The sequence below is a fragment of the Pinus tabuliformis genome, chromosome X (assembly GCF_031772625.1).
Source record: "Pinus tabuliformis cultivar Carrire ecotype Pingquan chromosome X, CPIR1, whole genome shotgun sequence".
Lineage (NCBI taxonomy): Eukaryota > Viridiplantae > Streptophyta > Pinopsida > Pinales > Pinaceae > Pinus > Pinus tabuliformis.
The window spans coordinates 233186037-233206655 of record NC_142308.1 but is presented as its reverse complement, the minus strand read 5'-3'; positions in this window follow the sequence as shown (position 1 = coordinate 233206655).

The following is a 20619-nucleotide window of genomic DNA, read 5'->3' as shown; positions in this document are numbered from 1 at the left end:
GTCAAAATGACCATAATAACTCAAATCGAATATTATGTAGAGCAGAAGAATTATGTGCTGAGATACACATAATCTACGCCATTTACAAATCTGTGAACTGTACAAAAGGGTTCGGGAGTATCAATGTGTGGCTACCTCCACAATATACTTTTTAAAAAATGTAACTCATGGGCAAGTCGTGCGAGAAGATATTGAGTCTTGGGTGACTTGGAAACTATAGTTAGACATCCTGCAAGCAAGGATGAGCAGTTTGTTTACACGATGAAAAAATATGGAAGACAAACTCTTAACCCCTTACTTATATGGAATTAAAACGATAGAGGGAGTAACGAAAGGTAAGTAGAATGAAATGGGATTAACTCAAGACTAAAAAACCAAAAATTGGGGTGAGAAATAACAGAGGTTGAGGCCAAAATATTTCCCATACCTATGACCAACATTATTTACTTATCCCAGAGTCTGTTGCTAACAATTCTCCCCAGTAATTTTTCCATGAGTTTATCTGGATTGTTGATTTGTTGAATATTCAATTGTTGATTAGTTAAATATTCGACAATCAAACGACTATAACCACGGTTAAATAATTGATGACGCCTATCTCTGTATGATTACCGAATATTCAACAAATTAACCATCAAAATAAAAATACCCGTAATTTTCAGCACCATACTATAGTTCCAAAGATCCTCTAAAAACTCCTCAAGAGCCAAAGAAAATGCCAACGAAAATACCAACTACTCTCAGTTGCAAATCATGATGTGCTCCTCAGGGATTGGTGGATTAAATACTTGTCGTGTCTCATAAATTGCCAACTCTTATCGTATGATTCACATGTAGCTCCCATAGGCATTACAAATTTACAACGTCAGTTTAATATTCACGTTCGAGTGGCGGTGTGATTGACAACATTCAATCTTCTTATGTGTGTTTCATACAACAATAGCACGAGGTGTATAACTATAGTCCCCTATATGCCTCGTATTACTCATTCCTTGACTTTGGTAAATAGTTAATGCCACATGCATGTTGTGAATGGGCTCTCTATGGTTTCATTTACATCGTGTACTATCTGGAATACATGTCATACAATGTTGACAGGTTTTGTGTTACATGGTTAGAGTGAATTTTATTTTAACTTGTATCTTTATATGGAAGAGTCTAGTCTTTTGTTTTCTTCATGTTGTGAAAGGATACTCAGATTCACCTCCTTTTTCACAGATGTACAGATGATCTTCTCATCGATTTTTGAGTTACCTTAAGCCAGGTTACTTGAATCAGTGCCATGATATTCTCCTTCTTATTATCTTTATATTTGTTCTTTAGGTTTGGCTTTGAATGGCACAACTTCCATCACCTCTTCTTTATATGATCGTCAATGTTATAGCGGTTGTTGGGATCTTTGTACTTGCATGATGTGGTTGTTGTCTTTTTTCATTTTTCCTTTTTCACTTCTTCTTCCCCTCTTTGAAATCGTCTTGGTGCTCCTTCTACTTCGACCCAATTGAATGCCCTTTCTTCTAGCCTATGTTATCAGGTATTGTGCCTGTACACAAGCCTCGTCCACTAATCTAGGCTTGAACAACATCACTTTCTTTCATAGATGGCCATGAAGACCCCCCCAAATACTTGAGAAGTACATTTTGGTTATTTGGGAATATATCTAGCATTATAACCATCTTTCTTAACTTTTTGGTGTACTCTTGTACACACTACTCCTGCTTCTACTTGAAGTAATGGCATCAGATCCATTGGTCCTCTACATACCTGATAAGATACAATTGTGACTTTATGAGGGTTTTGAAATCCTCCCACTTAGTCACTGGAGAATCTCCCTCCAACCTCATGGTCTATGTGTGGCTTTCCCACCATGTCAGGGAATGGCCCTCTAATTCAATCAAGAAAAATATAATATTTTTTTCTTATTCTACATGATAAACACTAAAACAAACTTCTAATTATTGCAAACAATGTTTTATCTTTAGAGTGTCAATCTTACCTTGATACAACTTGATGTCAATTTTCACTTCTACTTTTAATGGATTGTGAATGGTTCATGACACTCGAATTGGGTTGATCTTTTCTAAGTTCTTCCTTTGGATAATTCTATGTTTCTTCTTGATCTCCTGATCTCCCCTTTGAACGGGCGTCTATTTTAGAAACCCCATCTTCTTAAAATAACCCATGCTTATTGGTTAGGGCCACCATGAGGAGGCTCACATGATGATTTATACCGGCAAATTGTGCTTCTAACTACATGAACCTCTTCTCTACAAGATCTTCAGGGATATTGACAAATTTGTCTACCATGGTTGGGTTTTTATGACTTTCGACTTATGGATCTTGATCCCTGCAAAGCTCCACAATATACCAAAAGAAACTTGATCTGGTACCAATATGATCTATAAACTGTCGTGGATATTCCATTTTCCACTAGATAGTTCATCACAACGGATCTGATAAAATTATGCTTAAAATATGAAATATACACTATGAGATCTCTTTCTCATAATTTAGGATTTGTAAATGATTATTTATTGCATATGCATGAAAATTATAACTATGTAGAAAATAAAGAACAATGAAATTCACAAACGACAAATTAGCACAAGATATATCTTGGGAAACCCTTTTGGGGGAAAACCCTACTGGAAGGTGAGGTCACTCTATTCTCTTTCTTTGAACGGAAAAATGGATGCAAGTACAAAGAAGTGAGACTTGTGTCTTTTGGGATAATACGGTGGACAAACCCCCCATTCTTTCTCTCTCCCTACCCCTCTCAACTATTATACTTATCTATGGAACAAAAACACTCAAATAGCATGGAACCCATTTTCCTCCTAGTTGCTCGATTATAACACAACTCAATAGGCTACTAGTGGTTAGATTTGACTCCTTCAAATCTTAACTAGAGTTACAATATCGAATATTCTAGAGTTGTATTCATCATGATCATGTGGATGACTATTTTTTCCATGATTATGGGATTTGACATGGCATTCTTTTGAATTATGGTGGTTACAACAAGAAGGTCAACTTCTGAGTGGCATAACTTTTGCATATAACTCTATTTGAGGCAAATTTTGCATCGTTGGAAATGCTTATGTTTGTCGATTAGAAAAAAAGTGTGGTGAATTTAAGTTGCAATGTTTTACCCCCCAAAAACGTTGTTTCATACCTCAATCTTCTCCTAGAAAGTTTCATACCCCAATTTGCCAAATTGGGTCTTTCTGATTAAAATGGTTCGGTGAGCTTATTCCTCCACTTTTTCCACTTTGAAAACATCGATATGGATGAAAAGAATATAATGATCCAATCTAAGTCATATTGTAGCCTTTTCATAGTACAATGCCATGTAAATAAGTGCCTCACATATTTTCTACCATGATTTATGGATATAGTTGCGATATTCATGCCATGATTTTAGATATTCCTGCAATGATTTTTGTGCATTATTAGCATTGCTAACCTCCTACTATTCATCCTATAATTAATTAACTAGTTTGTTTAAACTAGTCCATGAATGGAGATTAAAACTATATATATTTGGTTACTCACATTTTACTTGTTTGAACTATGTATGTGAGTTAAATATCAAACCCGTTTTTCCATGCATTTGGTTGGTCATATCTTATTTGTTCTAATTGAATTCACTATGAATTTGAAGTAAAACAATTTCCACTGCATTTTTATATCCACATATTGACATGTGGATTGAGATGAAAAAGTAAGAGGGAATGAAGAAAGTAAAACAAGGGTTGTACATTGGAAATTTGTATGACATGTTCATGATTTTGGGAGATGACTCAAAACTCCAAGTGAAATTTATGCATGTATTATATTTGCTTTCCACAAATTTTATATAGACATATTTTTATGGGAGGAAGCTATTTGGATCATCACAATTCGATTCATCACTTTCAAGGAGAATTTGTTTAGAAGGTGATTTAGTACAAAATTCCAGTAGTTGGAATCATGTTTTAGGGTTGGGGATTGAAATTGGGGATTGCTCCGTGGAAACTACAGGATAATGTTCACAAATCACTAGAATGAAGGTCCTTCTGAATGATGATACAACATAAAAACTCTTGGATAGGTTGGAAGCTTGCCTCAATTTCATTGATAGACCTAGAGAGCTACGAACAATCTAGGTCTAATGCATGGTTAGAGTTTATTTGAAGCTTGGATTTGACAAAGTCAACATTAGGATAGATCGCTCGATGAAGGTCCCAGTTAGGCCTTCATTCGTTTGGAATAAGGATCCTCACTAGTATGTGGGTCAGGATTCCACCAAAAGGAATTGTTGCTAAAGAGGGGACTTCTTGAAATGGAATATAATAGAAAGTGGGTGTAATGAAACGATAAATTCTATTCTAATAATAGATATTATGAAACAAACTAGTTATTTGAAATATTATTTCTAATTATTTATTCTAAGAACTGGTTACTTCTTTGTATGAATGAATAGAAACCATAAAAGGTTGTGATACAAATCATCAACTCTAAAACATAACTGAACCAAACTGTAAGTTATGTGCATAGCCACAAAAAATAGTTTAAATGTAAATTAACATAACCACAACATTCATAAAAATTGGTTTTACTTAATCAATTATGAAAATCATGTAACGATTAGTGAGAAACAATAGTGCAATCACTAATCATCAAATTTATAGCGTATTAATCAATTAATCAAAACCACAATAGATCTCATAAACACCATGGAAAAAAGGGCACAATACTAGATTTCACCTCAAGAAAATTATGGAATAAAAGCTCAAATAGCTCTTTTATTTCTCAAAATGGACCTTTTACAACAATGCAATCATTTATTTTACAAAAGTTTAGAACCCCTTCAAAGTCCTTCAGGATTCCTTTATATACTAATACAAAGATATTCAAATAAGGAAAATTACATTTTGTTACAACAAAAAATAGAAAATAGAAATGATATTAGCTTAGGTGAATGAGTTATTTATTGGAGGTTGTTGAAATGGATGGCTCCATGTGCATCTTCCATTGAGAGTGAACCGTGAGAATATGGGAGACCAATTTAGATGGATTGCAACAAATATTAATCTAACACTCTATTAAGGCAGTTTTATTAAAATTTATGCAAGCCATTGTACTTCTTCATGGCTCTTGAGTCCTAAAAGGACTAAAAAATAATTTCCCTAAATGAACTAAAATTGTAAGCCTTAGTAAGTGGGGTCCCTTACAGAAATAAGAAGTTGTTATATGACATGAATTTGTAGTTCACGTTTTCATATTAGTACATGGTGTTATAGGGAGTTGTATATTATTATATATGCTTGTATTTATATTTCATACATAATTCACATACTTATAATTATACTGACAATAATGATTTATCCATGAAGTTGATAGTTATAAGATCCTCATGGGCATACCTATATCATCATTTCATGATCATTATTATACATAAAAAAATTCAAGGGATACCTACCTCCATGAGAAAGTAAATTTCACAACAAAAATATATTTTTGAGTACAAATACATTGCAGAAAAAGGGGTTCAAACATACGATCCATTGATCAAATAATGAAGTGTGTGTGTTGAACATGAGTTTCAAAGTATTAAATTTAACAACCTTTTCCATGGCCATGAAATGCATAGGCACATAATCAATCAAGTTATTATAATGTTTGTTGAAAGTCAGGCATCCCACCTATGCTATTAATACATATCAGTGTTTTAAAAACCAACCGGTTTGAACCATTAACTGGTCAAACCAGCAGAGAAACCCGGTTTGACCCCTCACTTCACCAAAAAAGGAAAAAAACAGTCGTAACTAGCCAGTTTAGGATGGAACCGGCCGATTTATGGTCAAACCAGTCAGTTATGTCCTAAACTGATCGGTTAGATGCCAAGGCCAAGAAGGACCCACGCAACGCGGTTTTCGAAGGTTGTGGGGTGTTTTGGAGGGGAAATGAGGGTTCTTTCCCTCCAAAAACAACCTCTCCAAGCCTTTAAAAGGAGCTTGCCCCTCTCATTTGTCTCACACATCTCATTTTGAGTTTTTGTGAGATTGATTGAGAGCTTGGAGAGTGTTGAGTTTTTGCTGGAGGAGTCATATTGGAGGCTTCAATTTGGAGTTGGAGCTATTTTGTAGATAGTTTGGAGCTATCAGTGGAGTTGGCATCTTCAAGAGGAGGCTAAGGAAGCTAGTTTTGATTTCCACATAAGGATTTTCACTTGAAAATTCCTCATTTGAATATTGTCCATGTATTAAATATTTTTATGTGTTCTAAAATTCTAACTTCTATCATTGATGCTATCGAATCTCTATTTCTATGCTATCGAATTTTGTAGGTTACATGTGCATTTGTTTTCCTAAATTTAGATTTGGTTTTCCTTGTTTTTTAGCTGCAATTGTTTTTTTTTAAATGGCAGATTTCTTTGCAAATTTTAAATATTTCAAGTCAACATGGATCCAAAAGCCAAGGATAGTTCATGGAATCTTTGTGATTTGATTGATGGAAAAATGATATGAAAATTATGTCATAAACCTATTGGAGGCGGGGATATTCTTAGATTGAAACAACACATGGTTGGAATAAGAGGTCAAGTAAAGCCATGTGAAGCACCAAATGAAGTGTTATGTCCTATTAGGGAATAATACCTTTCCAAGTTTGAAAAGTTTCATGAGGATAAGGCTAGGGAGAAGGTTGTCCAAGATGACATTTCAAGGAAGAGGTAATTATTAGAAGCATTGAAAGAAAGTGGGTATGATTATTATGAGATTCAGGACTTCTCTTCTATCCCTTCCACCAATGATCCCTTTCACTATGTTCATCCTTCTTTTGGCCAACAATAAAAAGGAACAAAGAGAAAAAACATCCATAGTTATTTCTTATCCTCTTCCAACATTGCCTCTTCTAATACCACTTCCTCCTAGCCAAGTCGTCAACCCACTTTGGATCAACATTGGAAAAAAATATGCAAATAAAATTCTTATAGATGGTGATATGATGTAGATATCCCATTTAATGTTGCTCACTCGCCTTATTACCAAGCTATGTGGGACTTTGTTATAGCTGCAAGAAATGGCTTCAAAGGCCCTAGTATGCATGACTTGACGAGAGCTCTTTTGCAAAAAGATATTTCTTCCATTGATGAGTATTTGGATGAGTATAAAGATTCATGGCGCAAAATAGGTTGTTCCATCATGTCAGATGGATGGATCAATGGAAAGAACTACACTGTGATTAATTTCTTCATTTCTTTCCCTCAATGAACCATGTTTTTGAGATCAGTTGATATATCTGATAAGGTGAAGGATGCAACCCTTCTATTTGAGCTTTTGGATGACATTATTCAAGAAGTGGGGGAGCAGAATGTTGTGTAGGTCATCACTGATAATGCCACAAGCTACGTTCTTGCTAGAAAGATGCTTGAGTCCAAATATAACACCATATTTTGGACTCCATGTACTACACATTGCATAGGCCTCATGCTTGAGGACATAGGTAAAGTGGAGTGGGTAAAAAATATTGTAGAGCATGCCAAGTGCATTACAAAATACATTTACAACCACTCATGGGTATTGATACTAATGAGAAAAGCACTAGGGGAAAAGAGCTTGTTAGGCCTATAATTACATGATTTGCAACTCACTTCCTTGCATTGTAATGTTTCAATGCTCAACATAAAAACCTGTAGAAAATGTTTTCTTCTAATGATTGGACTGAATCTCGATGGGCTCGTAGACAAGATGGCAAAGACACCAAAAATAAATTGTTTGACAATTATTTTTGGAAAAGCTCTGCAAAGCTTGTGAAAAACATTGAGCCCCTTGTTAAGGTGCTAAGGATGGTGGATGGGAAAAATTAGCCATGGGCTACATTTATGAGGCTATGGATTAGGCAAAGGAGAAGATATGGGTAGCTTACAAGGACATGTTAGCTAAATATGGTCGTATATGGGAGATCATTGATAACAGATGGAACAATCAACTCCATCGTCCTATACATGGAACTAGGTATTTTTTGAACCCAAAGTATCATTATAAAGCTAGGCTAAGAGATCTACAGGATGGGGAGGTCAGAGCTAGATTGATTGATTGCTTGGAGTGCATGGTCCCTAGCCATGTAGACCAGTTGGAAATACATAGAAAACTTACTCTTTTCAGTATGGCAGTTGGTGCCTTTGGCAAAAACTTGACAAATATGGCAAGAGATGTGGATCAACCAAGTAAGAAATTCCAAATTCCAAATTGTTTTTCTTTCCAAGTTAAATTGTTTACAAAGTGGAAAAAGTGGAGGAATAAGCTCACCGAACCATTTTAATCAGAAAGACCCAGTTTGGCAAATTGGGGTATGAAACTTTCTAGGAGAAGATTGAGGTATGAAACAACATTTTTGGGGGGTAAAACATTGCAACTGAAATTCCCCACACTTTTTTTCTAATCGACAAACATAAGCATTTCCAATAATGAAAAATTTGCCTCAAATAGAGTTATATGCAATAGTTATGCCACTCAGAAGTTGACCTTCTTGATTTAACCACCATCATTCAAAAGAATGCCATGTCAAATCCCATACTCATGGAAAAAATAGTTATCCACATGATCATGATGAATACAACTCTAGAATATTCGATATTGTAACTCTAGTTAAGATTTGAAGGAGTCAAATCTAACCACTAGTAGCCTATCAAGTTGTGTTATAATCGAGCAACTAGGACGAAAATGGGTTCCATGCTATTTGAGTGCTTTTGTTCCATAGATAAGTAGAATAGTTGAGAGGGGTAGGGAGAGAGAAAGCATGGGGGGTTTGTCCACCGTATTATCCCAAAAGACACAAGTCTCACTTCTTTGTACTTGCACCCATTTTTCCGTTCAAAGAAAGAGAATAGAGTGACCTCACCTTCCAGTAGGGTTTTCCCCCAAAAGGGTTTCCCAAGATATATCTTGTGCTAATTTGTGGTTTGTGAATTTCATTGTTCTTTATTTTCTGCATAGTTATAATTTTCATGCATACGCAATAAACAATTATTTACAAATCCTAAATTATGAGAAAGAGATCTCATAGTGTATATTTCATATTTTAAGCATAATTTTATCAGATCCGTTGTGATGAAGTGGAAAATGGAATATCCACGACAATTTATAGATCATATTGGTACCAGATCAAGTTTCTTTTGGTATATTGTGGAGCTTTGCAGGGATCAAGATCCATAAGTCGAAAGTCATAAAAACCCAACCATGGTAGACAAATTTGTCAATATCCCTGAAGATCTTGTAGAGAAGAGGTTCATGTAGTTAGAAGCACAAATTGCAGGTATAAATCATCATGTGAGCCTCCTCATGGTGGCCCTAACCAATAAGCATGGGTTATTTTAAGAAGATGGGGTTTCTAAAATAGATGCCCATTCAAAGGGGAGATCAGGAGATCAAGAAGAAACACAGAATTATCCAAAGGAAGAACTTAGAAAAGATCAACCCAATTCGAGTGTCATGAACCATTCAAAATCCCTATTAAAAGTAGAAGTGAAAATTGACATCAAGTTGTATCAAGGTAAGATCAACACTCTAAAGATAAATCATTGTTTGCAATAATTAGAAGTTTGTTTTAGTGTTTATCATGTAGAATAAGAAAAAAATATTATATTTTTCTCGATTGAATTAGAGGGCCATTCCCTGACATGGTGGGAAAGCCACATAGAGACCATGAGGTTGGAGGGAGATTCTCCAGTGACTAAGTGGGAGGACTTCAAAACCCTCATAAAGTCACAATTGTATCTTATGAAGTATGTAGAGGACCAATGGATCTGATGCCATTACTTCAAGTGGAAGCAAGAGTAGAGTGTACAAGAGTACACCATAAAGTTAAGAAAGATGGTTATAATGCTAGATATATTCCCAAATAACCAAAATGTACTTCTCAAGTATTTGGGGGGTCTACATGGCCATCTATGAAAGAAAGTGATGTTGTTCAAGCCTAGATTAGTGGACGAGGCTTGTGTACAGGCACAATACCTGATAACATAGGCTAGAAGAAAGGGCATTCAATTGGGTCGAAGTAGAAGGAGCACCAAGACGATTTCAAAGAGGGGAAGAAGAAGTGAAAAAGGAAAAATGAAAGAAGACAATAACCACATCACGCAAGTACAAAGATCCCAACAACCACTATAACATTGATGATCATATAAGGAAGAGGTGTTGGAAGTTGTGCCATTCAAAGCTAAACCTAAAGAACAAATATAAAGATAATAAGAAGAAGAATATCATGGCACTGATTCAAGTAACCAGTCTTAAGGTAACTCAAAAATCGATGAGAATATCGTCTGTACACTAGTGAAAAAGGAGGTGAATCTAGGTATCCTTTCATAACATGATGAGAACAAAAGACTAGACTCTTCCATATAAAGATACAAGTCAAAAAGACAAAGATTGATATTTTTTCAACTCAGGATCACAGGTGAATCTCATTGCAACCAAGCTAGTCAATAAATTGGGATTCGAGGTTCGTCGTCATCCAAACCCGTATCCACTGGGATGGGTAAATAAGGATGCAAAAAATAAAGGTAACCAAACAATGCAATATTAGATTTTCTATCAGTGTTGATTTTATTGATGAAGTAGAACTAGATTTAGTTCCCCTTGATGTATATGGATTGATGATTGGAAGTCCCTATTTATACATGTAGGATGCAATCTTCATACAAAGAGCTAACAAATATTGCCTCATCAAAGATGGAAAATCCTTCACCATCAACTCGCATAAGGGAAAGTCCAAAATTTTGTTGATAAGTGCCAAGCTAGCCAAGAAATTGATCAGTTCTAGCAAGAAGTGTGTCTTATTATTTTTAAGAGAAAATAAATTTTTACAAGAGTCAATAAGAGAAAAGGAATCATTGGAGGGGCATACTAAGAAACAAAAACAACAAATAGAAGAGTTTCTACATGCATATGGGAGCACAAAGGGCTAAATGGCTACCTACCAAGAGGGAAGTGGAGCACAAGATCCAACTATTACCAAATTCCCCATTGCCAAACATTGGGCTATATAGGTAGTCTATTATAGAAGCAAGTGAGGTGAAGAAATAATTGTAGCAACTACTATAACAAGGTGTCATTCGATGAATTACCTTTCCATGTGGGTCAACCATCATCATTGTGCCAAACAAGGATGGGACTTGACATATGTGTATTGATTATAGGGAATTAAACAAAATTATGCTCAAGAATATGCACCCCTTTCCCAAGATAGATGATCTACTGGATCAATTACAACAAATGAAATCCTTCACCAAGCTAGACTTAGAGTCTAGATATCACCAAGTTTGAGTTAGAGAAGAAGATGCCTAGAATATTTTCTTCAAAACTAGGCAGGGTTCATATAAGTGGTTAGTCATGTCATTTGGCCTATGCAATGCACCAACTATGTTTATTAGATTAATAAATGATATATTTCACCCTTTTATAGATTCATTGCTTATTGTTTATTTGGATGATATATTGGTATATAGTGCTATCTTGGAGGAGCACATTCACATTTGATGTAGGTGATAGAGAATTAAAGAAGCACCCAATACTAGAAAATCTTAAGAAGTGTGAGTTTTCACATCAGTCTTTGGTATATCTATGGTATGTGATAGGTGGAGGAGAGTTGAAGGTAAATCTTGTCAAGATGGAGGCCATCATTAAGTGGTTGGCTCCTACTAATTTTTCTAAGGTTGAGAGTTTCATTAGGATAGCACAATACCTAAGGACATTCATAGCATCATTTTCAATGATATTGGCACCACTCCATACCATCACAATGAGTGACGAGTTTCCAATGTGGAAAGTGTCAATAAATGTAATAGCCCTGGTGAAAATTCCATGTAATAAAAGTTGAAAACAATAACCATGGTTGATGGGACACTTATTCCAAACTGAATGTTGGGCAAGACGTCTTAGGGTGTGCTAATTTAGTTATTTATGGCTAAGGAAATTGGAAAAGGCATTGACTAAGGCTTTGGAAAGGAAAAATGGAATTTTTGGCACAATTATTTATCAAAATGATGGAAATTAGGAGAAAAGGGAGGTGAAAGGTCACAGGTTGCATGTGAGGAGGAAAATGAAGAAAACAGAGGCCTCATTCATAAAAAGGCTTCTGAGGATCAGCTCGTAACCTTTTGTCATTTGAGTTTTGGATATCTCTCATTATTCTCTCTCTCTCTCTTGGACACTTAGAGTTTCTTGGACAACTTTGGCATTGGAATAAGAAAGGAAAAGAAGGCAAGAGAAAGAAAAGATAAGCAGGGAAAGGCATGATCAAGAAACTACAAGAAAATTCATTGTAGGTATCGACTTGCATGTGTATTTTCCTCACTATATTTGGCATGCATGGGATTTCATGTGTTTCTTTTCTACCATGGCATGGGTTTTTCCAGGTGTGACAATATTTTTAGCCTAGCCTTGCCATTTCCTGATAGCTTTGATGAGATGGGTTATCTCATTCGTTTTATGTGGGATGGTCGGATTGTATTCGAAGCTGAGTGGGGTGGATCTCCGAATTGACAAACACATGGTATGAGTGGTCCCTGAACCAGACTAAGGATCACAAAGCCACTAGCCTAGTAACCCTTGAATCAAATTGTGCATTGCAGTAAAGCTAAATTGTGCACCTCGGAGGGCCTAGGAATCCTTACCGGTGAATGGCGGGATATGCGGTAAAGCCAAGAGGTGGCTTTTCTCTTCGCTGGGCCTAGTGGTCCTAGGATGGGATGCATGGTAAATCCTGAAGAGTATGTCTTGGTGTATGGCCTAGTGATCCCCGGATCAGACTGTGGATGCACAGTAAAGCTTAAGAGACTAGAAGGCACTCACATTCCTCATAGTGTATGCAGAGAACTCCGGTGACAACCATGATTGTTGGTGTTTTCTGGTGTGTTCTATGAGTCCCACATTCATGCTTGGAATATGGCACGGGGGTGATTGGCTAAAGAGAGACTTGGCTGAACCAATCTATGGTTGGGATGAACATGGTAGTCCCATCTCCTATTGCTTCATTGCATTCATTAATGAGAAAGTAATTCCCTTGATTTTCATGTGTAAATGTATTGATGTATATGTGGATTTTGATGGATGATATGTTTATGGTATATATGTTCCTATTATCGGTTATATGTATATTTTATGACAACAACTATGTATGGCTCTCAGCATGTTTTTACTTTTTCATGAATGGATAACTTGTCTATGACCTGATAGATGATAATGCAACAATTGACATTAGGGAACAATGGTTCATAGCAATTCTCAGATAACTATGAGATCCCTACACTTAATTTTGTTATTTACACTTGTAGGTTACATGTTGATGATGTGTTTGGTGAAATACAAGTCATGGCTAATAGGGGTTTGGTTATGGTCTTCTTCAATTTATTGCTTTTGCATCATTATTTCCCTATATTTGTACTGATTCTAAGCTATCACTCCATTCTGGACAGTGGCCTGGGCTCTGGGCCTAAAAAAGTGTCTTAAATCTAGGGATCGTTGGAACAAAACTGGAGATTTTGGTCCCTGGTCACTGGCAGGCAATCCTATGAGAGCGACTTTGGGTTTCTGGTCGCTCCCATACCCATAACATTAGAGCGACTATGGTCTAAGAGATCCAGAACAACAGTGGGACCCAGGGACAAGCTATCTAAGTGGATGACTTGCCTCCTGAGGGTTTTGTTGATGATGTTGGATGACTGTGTGTGATGTTCCATCGATTCCACTTCCTTAAGGTCAAATAGGAGGTCAAATATAATCATAGTAGCCTCTCGTCTCATGTTTACTTCGGTTGGCATGGTTACTTGTGTGGATGTGGGACGAGGGTGTTACAGAGTGGTATCAAAGCATGGTTCAACTCTTGAATTGATGGGTGATGTGCGTCGGTCATGCATGCATGCCAGTTGCATGTGTGTCTCTTATATTTTCATTTCATGTGCTTGTTGCATGTGCTGGACGATTGATTATGGTGGTAGTGTGGTTGATATGGATAATTTGATATTGATCTTTTGGAATGTAATTGTCATGAGTATGTGACTGGTTTCCTATGGTTACATGTCACTTACATGTTGATTTTTTTTCGCCTACTTACATCCTTGTATGTTAGGTTACATTCTAGAATATTTTTCTTACATGTATCAATATTGTAGGCTGATTACAAGAATTCATCATTTATGCTCGACTACATGCATTTATGCATATGTGTAGTTGATTAGGCATTGCTTATGCATATTGTTGGTTACATGTGGCAATGTGTAGAATGGAGCAATGGTTGTTGTCATGCATGAGGTCATATCATGCATTGTTGATATGGCCTTGCATTAATGTCTGGACTCTAGTTAGAGTGATGTATAATGTGTTGATACATTTATTTGTATATTTCCATATGTTGTTATGATTATGTTATACATGTATCACGCTAGTTTGGTGATCTTGCAGACAAGGTATACTTCCTAAGCTATACTAAGGTACATTGGTTTATTGTGATTTGGTTTATCTGACATATTATACATTGCATGAGGAAAAATCAAATGGCTAGCAAGATGGTTGACTACAAAGACTCTCCATATGAATCTGAAGAGTAGTATGGTGTTGGGAATGATATTAATTTGGAAGTTACACTGAGAAGCTTAAATGAAGAGATAAGGAGTTGTAAGGTAGATAATGACTGGATCATACATGCACAAGAGAAGTAAGAAGAGGTTAATGTTATACTTATTCAGAGTTTGTTAGGCTTGCAGCTACAAGGGAAACTTTAGATCAGCCATGGACATGAGGATGGAACTAATGGGGCATATGGCATTAGGTCTCCTAGTAGATACATGTCAGATAGATCTGACACATTGAGAGATGCTAGGTTGTTGGATACCCCAAATTGGAGGGGAAATGAATACAAGTACTATTCTAGTTCTGGTTCTGATAGACATCATGATTGTCATCACTATACTTACAGGAGGAACGATAGGGGATACTTACATGATGAGTTCAAGAAATAAAAACAACTTAATTTTAATGGAGATGTGAAGAAGTTGGAAGATGCAGAGGCTTAGATACTTGGGATGAACAAATTCTTTGAATTGCATGAGTACACAGATAACATGAAGGCCATAATAGTTATCTTCGGCTTGAAAGGTAAAGCATACATTTGGTGGGAAGATGTTAAGTAGGTTAGAGACATTAGAACAAATGATTTGAGTTGGTGGGAATTCAATAGGATTTTTAGGAAGAAATACTTGCCAAAAAGATACTACGAAAGTAAGGCTAAAGAATTCTCTAAATTAAATATGAGATCAATGACAGATGAAGAGTACACAACCAAGTTTCAAGAGCTATTGAGGTATGTACCATATCTTACTGAAGAGAAGGCTAAAGTTCAGAGATTTGTCAGTGGTTTTCCATTAGCATTTAGAGATCGGATTGAGTATGATGAACCTCAGTCATTTGAGGAAATCATTGGGAAATTGAAACACTTCTACGACAATTCAAAGCCTAAGAATGAATCTTACAAGGATGGAAGGGAAAAAATGAAGGTAAAGGTAAATGGAAGCCTAAGATAACAAGGCCTCATAATGCAGATAGGAAAGAGAATATGGAACCACAAAAGAGATTTAATGCAGCTAGATAGGGACATGGGTCACAAGAGTAGCAGTAGCATAGAGGTGAGGGCATTGGTCAGTTGGAGTGTTTGACATGTGGTGAGGAACACCTTAGGGAGATTGCCTGCAGCCATAGAAAATTTTAGGGGCGAATGTTCACCCTTTGGTGAAATTAATGGGTTTCTAAATTTTTAGTGGGCAAATATTTTGTATCATAGCACATTTATACAAATCACCTCAAATAGCCCACCTTATTTTAAGGGAGAGGGTAAAAAAGGTAAATTTAGCCCTTGAAACTAGGAGTTACAACCTTCGCCCATTTTCAAGAATAGGTTTTATTTAAGTGAATCCATTCACCCATTTTCAAGAATAGGTTTTATTTAAGTGAATCCTATGGGCCAAATGTCATATTTATAAAAGAGGTATGGTAAATTAATAAAAATATAAATAAATGAGAGGTATGGTAAATAAATAAAACATTTTTTATATTTACTCCATAAGTCACCTTATATACATGCAAGGGTGTAAACAAATAAAAATATAAGTAAAGTGGAGGTATGGTAAATAAATAAAACATCTTTTTATACTTACTCAAAAGGTATGGTAAATAAATAAAAATATAAATAAACTAGACGTATGGTAAATAAATAAAACCTCTTTTTATATTTAGTCCATAACCCTCGTTCTATTTATGAAGGCTCAAGAAAGAGGTTTTATTTAAGTGAATCCTATGGGCCAAATACCATATTTGTAAAAGAGGTATGGTAAATTAATAAAAATATAAATAAACGAGAGGTATGGTAAACAAATAAAACTTTTTTTTATATTTACTCCATAAGTCACCTTATATTTACGAACACTCAAAAAATGCGTTATATTTAGATGAAACCTGTTGGCAAAATACTATGGGACAAATACCATGGACTAGATTGTTATTAATACCATGAAAAAAAACATTATTAACCCTAATATTAGTATTAATAAAAATAAAAATGGCACATGGTATTGACCCATGGTATTCACCTAGAATGTAGCCTATTTAAATGGGGCAATTAAACCAGCATAGATCCATCTTTACTGTGGATCTACTAACCCTCAAGAGGTATCAAATATCGTGATATGCAAACTAGCATAGAGTGAAAAAATATTTGATCCCTCTCGGGGCTTGGTGGATCAAGAGTAAAAATGGATGTTGTAATTTAATGTATGTTAAACATTTTAGCTTGGTTAAAATAAAAAACAAAATAAAATTCAACTGTTAATTTTATTAATTTTTATAAATTATTAATAGTAATTTTTAAGCTCCAGGTTTATGATAACCCATGGTAATAACATGGTATTCATGTGAGCATAGACTATTTAAAGGGGAAATTCTATCATCTTAGATCCATCTTAATTCTGGGTCTACCAAGTGCTCATAGGGATAAATAGATTCCATCCCCCTAAGAGTGGTAGATGTGGAGTTAAGATGGATATAGGTTGGTTTTTATGATAATGAAGATATTAAATAGACTTAGGAAATTATATTGTAAAAACATCTTAAGGTGAATGGTTAAAGCATAGACATTGAACAAGTATATTTGTATACTTCTGTTTTAAACATAAACAAATCCAGGGCTAAAATGAATGGATTGATTGCACTAGTCATCCTTCTATAACTTTCCAACATATGCTAGAGTAAAAAGATTGTAATTTGGGTAATTTTTCTAACTACAAATAGGAACATACTTGTGTATTGGCAGGGTGGTTACGAGGTCCCTAGAAGTGATGAATTTGAATTTTTCTTGGTTTTATATATAGTATTAGATTTTTTCTCATGCTTTCTGTGAATGACACGGGTGAATTTTATCCTACACCCACTAGGTTATCGATATGTAATTTCGGTAATTTTGATTTCAAAAGATATTTTAAAGAAATGCAATGATTTCATTTGTGTATTCAATAAACACAATATTATAATGGAATTCTGGATTTGTGGTTTACCTATATAGATTCCATGGAGAAGTGTTAGTGGTGTGACATCAATTTTCCTCAAGCAGAGGCTTTAGTTTTACTCTTTTTGGAAGCAAATACTTTCTTCCAACATTTTTGAGTTCCATGATAAATTTGAAAGTCCTAATAGTATTCAATTATGGGTTCAAGAGAGACATAGTACTCAATTATGGGTTAAGGAGATCCACACTGAATGATCTATTGGCATTATCTTCACTTAGTTTAAGACTATTCACTTGGAGAGCCTGCATGTGCCCCCACTTCAAGAGCATAGTAAAGTCATGTAGAACTTAGAGAAGCTATCTTTAAGCTTTTAGTGAAGAATGGAAAAATGTTTGGGTTCAATAACAACCGGTCGAGCATTAAGCTTCAAATAATGCTTGATTTTAACCTGGAGCACTTTTGTGATTTGGAGGAGATGCCCCCTTGTATTTGTGACACATCTTCAGTTGTCAATTGGACTATTACTAACTGTCATTTCCTTCGAAAGTTACCTGATGACTTGGAGAACCTCAACTCTTTAAGAATGTTAAGGAAGGAAAGAAAGTTCATTATGCTAAGTTCTCTTATGCTTTTCAAGTTTTTCTGGATATCTACAACGTTTCAGGTAGGAAAATACATTTTGTTAATGAAAATTTGTCTTGATAGAAAGGCCCAATTTCAAATTCTAATGCTTTCAAAAAGCATTGTATAACTGTAATGTTTCTAAAAGGAAAGCATATTTTTTCAATTTAAGCATCATGATCCCATATTCCAACTTATTTTTCAATAACCCATTAGGCTTTGTAGCTTTGAATAAATCCATTTCTTTTGATAAGATCCTCTTCCAAATTAGAACGCAGTTTCCTTTTGGCAATAACCACATACAATGTCTTGATTTTGTTATTGAGAAAATAGAGGTTGTGAAACAAGCTTGTGCCATACAAGGACTTGATTCATTGATTATGTATCAATTATGGCTCTTTATGTAATAATGTCTTGATTTTGTTGCTTGAAAATAGAGGTTACGCTTTACTATTTCACATAATTTCTTACAATCTTTCCATAAGTATTGATTTGTAATCTCAGTTGTTGAGGGATGACAGTAATGACAAAGGTAATATTCCATGGTTTGAAGTTACCCTCTTACTAAATATTTAAATATATCACCACAATTTAACTGTTAGTTAAAGGAATTGTATTTGATTTGTAAACAATTCATTGCTTGATTTATAGATTTTGATTTTTTCCCTTTTTTATTTTTTTCTCAGATTTGGTATGAGATATCTTCCAATATTTGGGTTCCCTAGTTTCCCCACCACAGCTATGAGGTTCGGATGTTATCATTAAATATTCTCAGAACGTTACAACTTTTCTAGTAAGTGTGCTTTGAAACATTGTTTCTTCTTTTCCATGGTGTTAATGCAAATAAGCACTACAACTAGTGCCATTATTTAGATTAAGTCCCAAAATCTAGGTGGTCTTGTAATGATGGAGTGATTGTTTTCTAGCTACTAAGGCCATATGCATTTTTAACTCTTATGTTGTCCTGAGATATTCAAATTCAGAATCAGAATTGAGGTCTCGTTTCCACTGTAGATTGTAGTCAGTTTCTTGAACATAATATACAGTAGATTATATTTTACTAATCAACTGTGGATGTGATCCCTCACAGGAAAGGAAATTCAAAGTGACTTTGATTTCACATTGATTTGTCAAAACATAAAGGAGATTCAAAGTGACACTGATTTCACACTGATTTGTCAAAATGGAGGCAAGAGAAAAGGAAACTTTGTATTCAACAATGCTCTTAATTTCATATGTACATGCATAGACACATTAGTAGAAAATATTGAAGGGTTGCCTAAGTAATATTTTCCATTCCACTATGTTGGAGAGGTAAATCCCCTCTGCGGACAGAGGCGATCCCACTAGCCCAAAATGGGACTAGCAACAATCAAATCACGCTACTATGCAAGTTCCTAGTTGCATATTAAAAGTGGATTACGATAACCGACCTGGAGTCCAACGCTAATGTCGAAGAAGAGTTGATACTCCCGTTCCCTTGCTCCAGCAGGTCATGATCCTTGCGATCCCTGCGTATGGATACCTACACATGCAAAGAACAAAACGAGAACAAGCATAAAATCCACTAACATACAACTATATTTCAGTCAGAAAGGAAATAAACCAAACATTATCATGATGAACAATGAGATTGGAACCATAACAGTAGTCGTTTATTAATGAATAATAAGCAGAGAAAGATACAACCAAGGTTCTGACGTTGAACCTATCCTCTGGCTGGGCGAGCAGCTATGTATGTCTTGCAATAAACCTTCTCTCTCTCAGACTTCTGGCAGCATAACCTCCCTATGCTTCAAGACTCTTACTATCACTCAAGACAAGCATAATCACAACTAGCATTACTCCAAAAACTAGCTTGTCTAATGCATGAGGACAGACTTTTATAGATGGAGAAGGGAGGAAGATACAATGCACCAGGACACCCATTGTGGATTGACATTATCTCCGAAAAGCCGCTGTGGATAGATGTCAAGGATAGATGATGACTCTCGACCTCTATCAGATGGATTTTATCCTCAAAAGACTTCATGATCTGAAGGGAAAAAACATATGGGTGCGCGTTTGTCAAAAATCATTACCAAACTTGGTTGGTGCGGGTGTTGTTCTAAGACAAAGCGCCAATGGTTGCACCCCCTTTTGAGGATCTCAGTGATTGGCACGGGTAAGACACTGTGGACCCGCGCCAATGGAAAAAGGGCACTTTTCAGGGATAATTTGCAGAAGGTGTCTTCAGGGAACATGAAGTACATACTCAGGGGAACATAATGCAAGTGTTTTTAGGCTATGTCACTGCTCACAGGTCCCGGAATGCATCCTCCAATGTACGGAAACAGGGGTAACAGGGACGGTGACCAATGGTGCCAAATTACTATGTAACAGATGCCCCCTAAAGCATGAGGCCCGAGAGAGAGAGAGGGGTGAAATGCTTTACAAGAACACATGTAGCTGCCGCCGAGAAT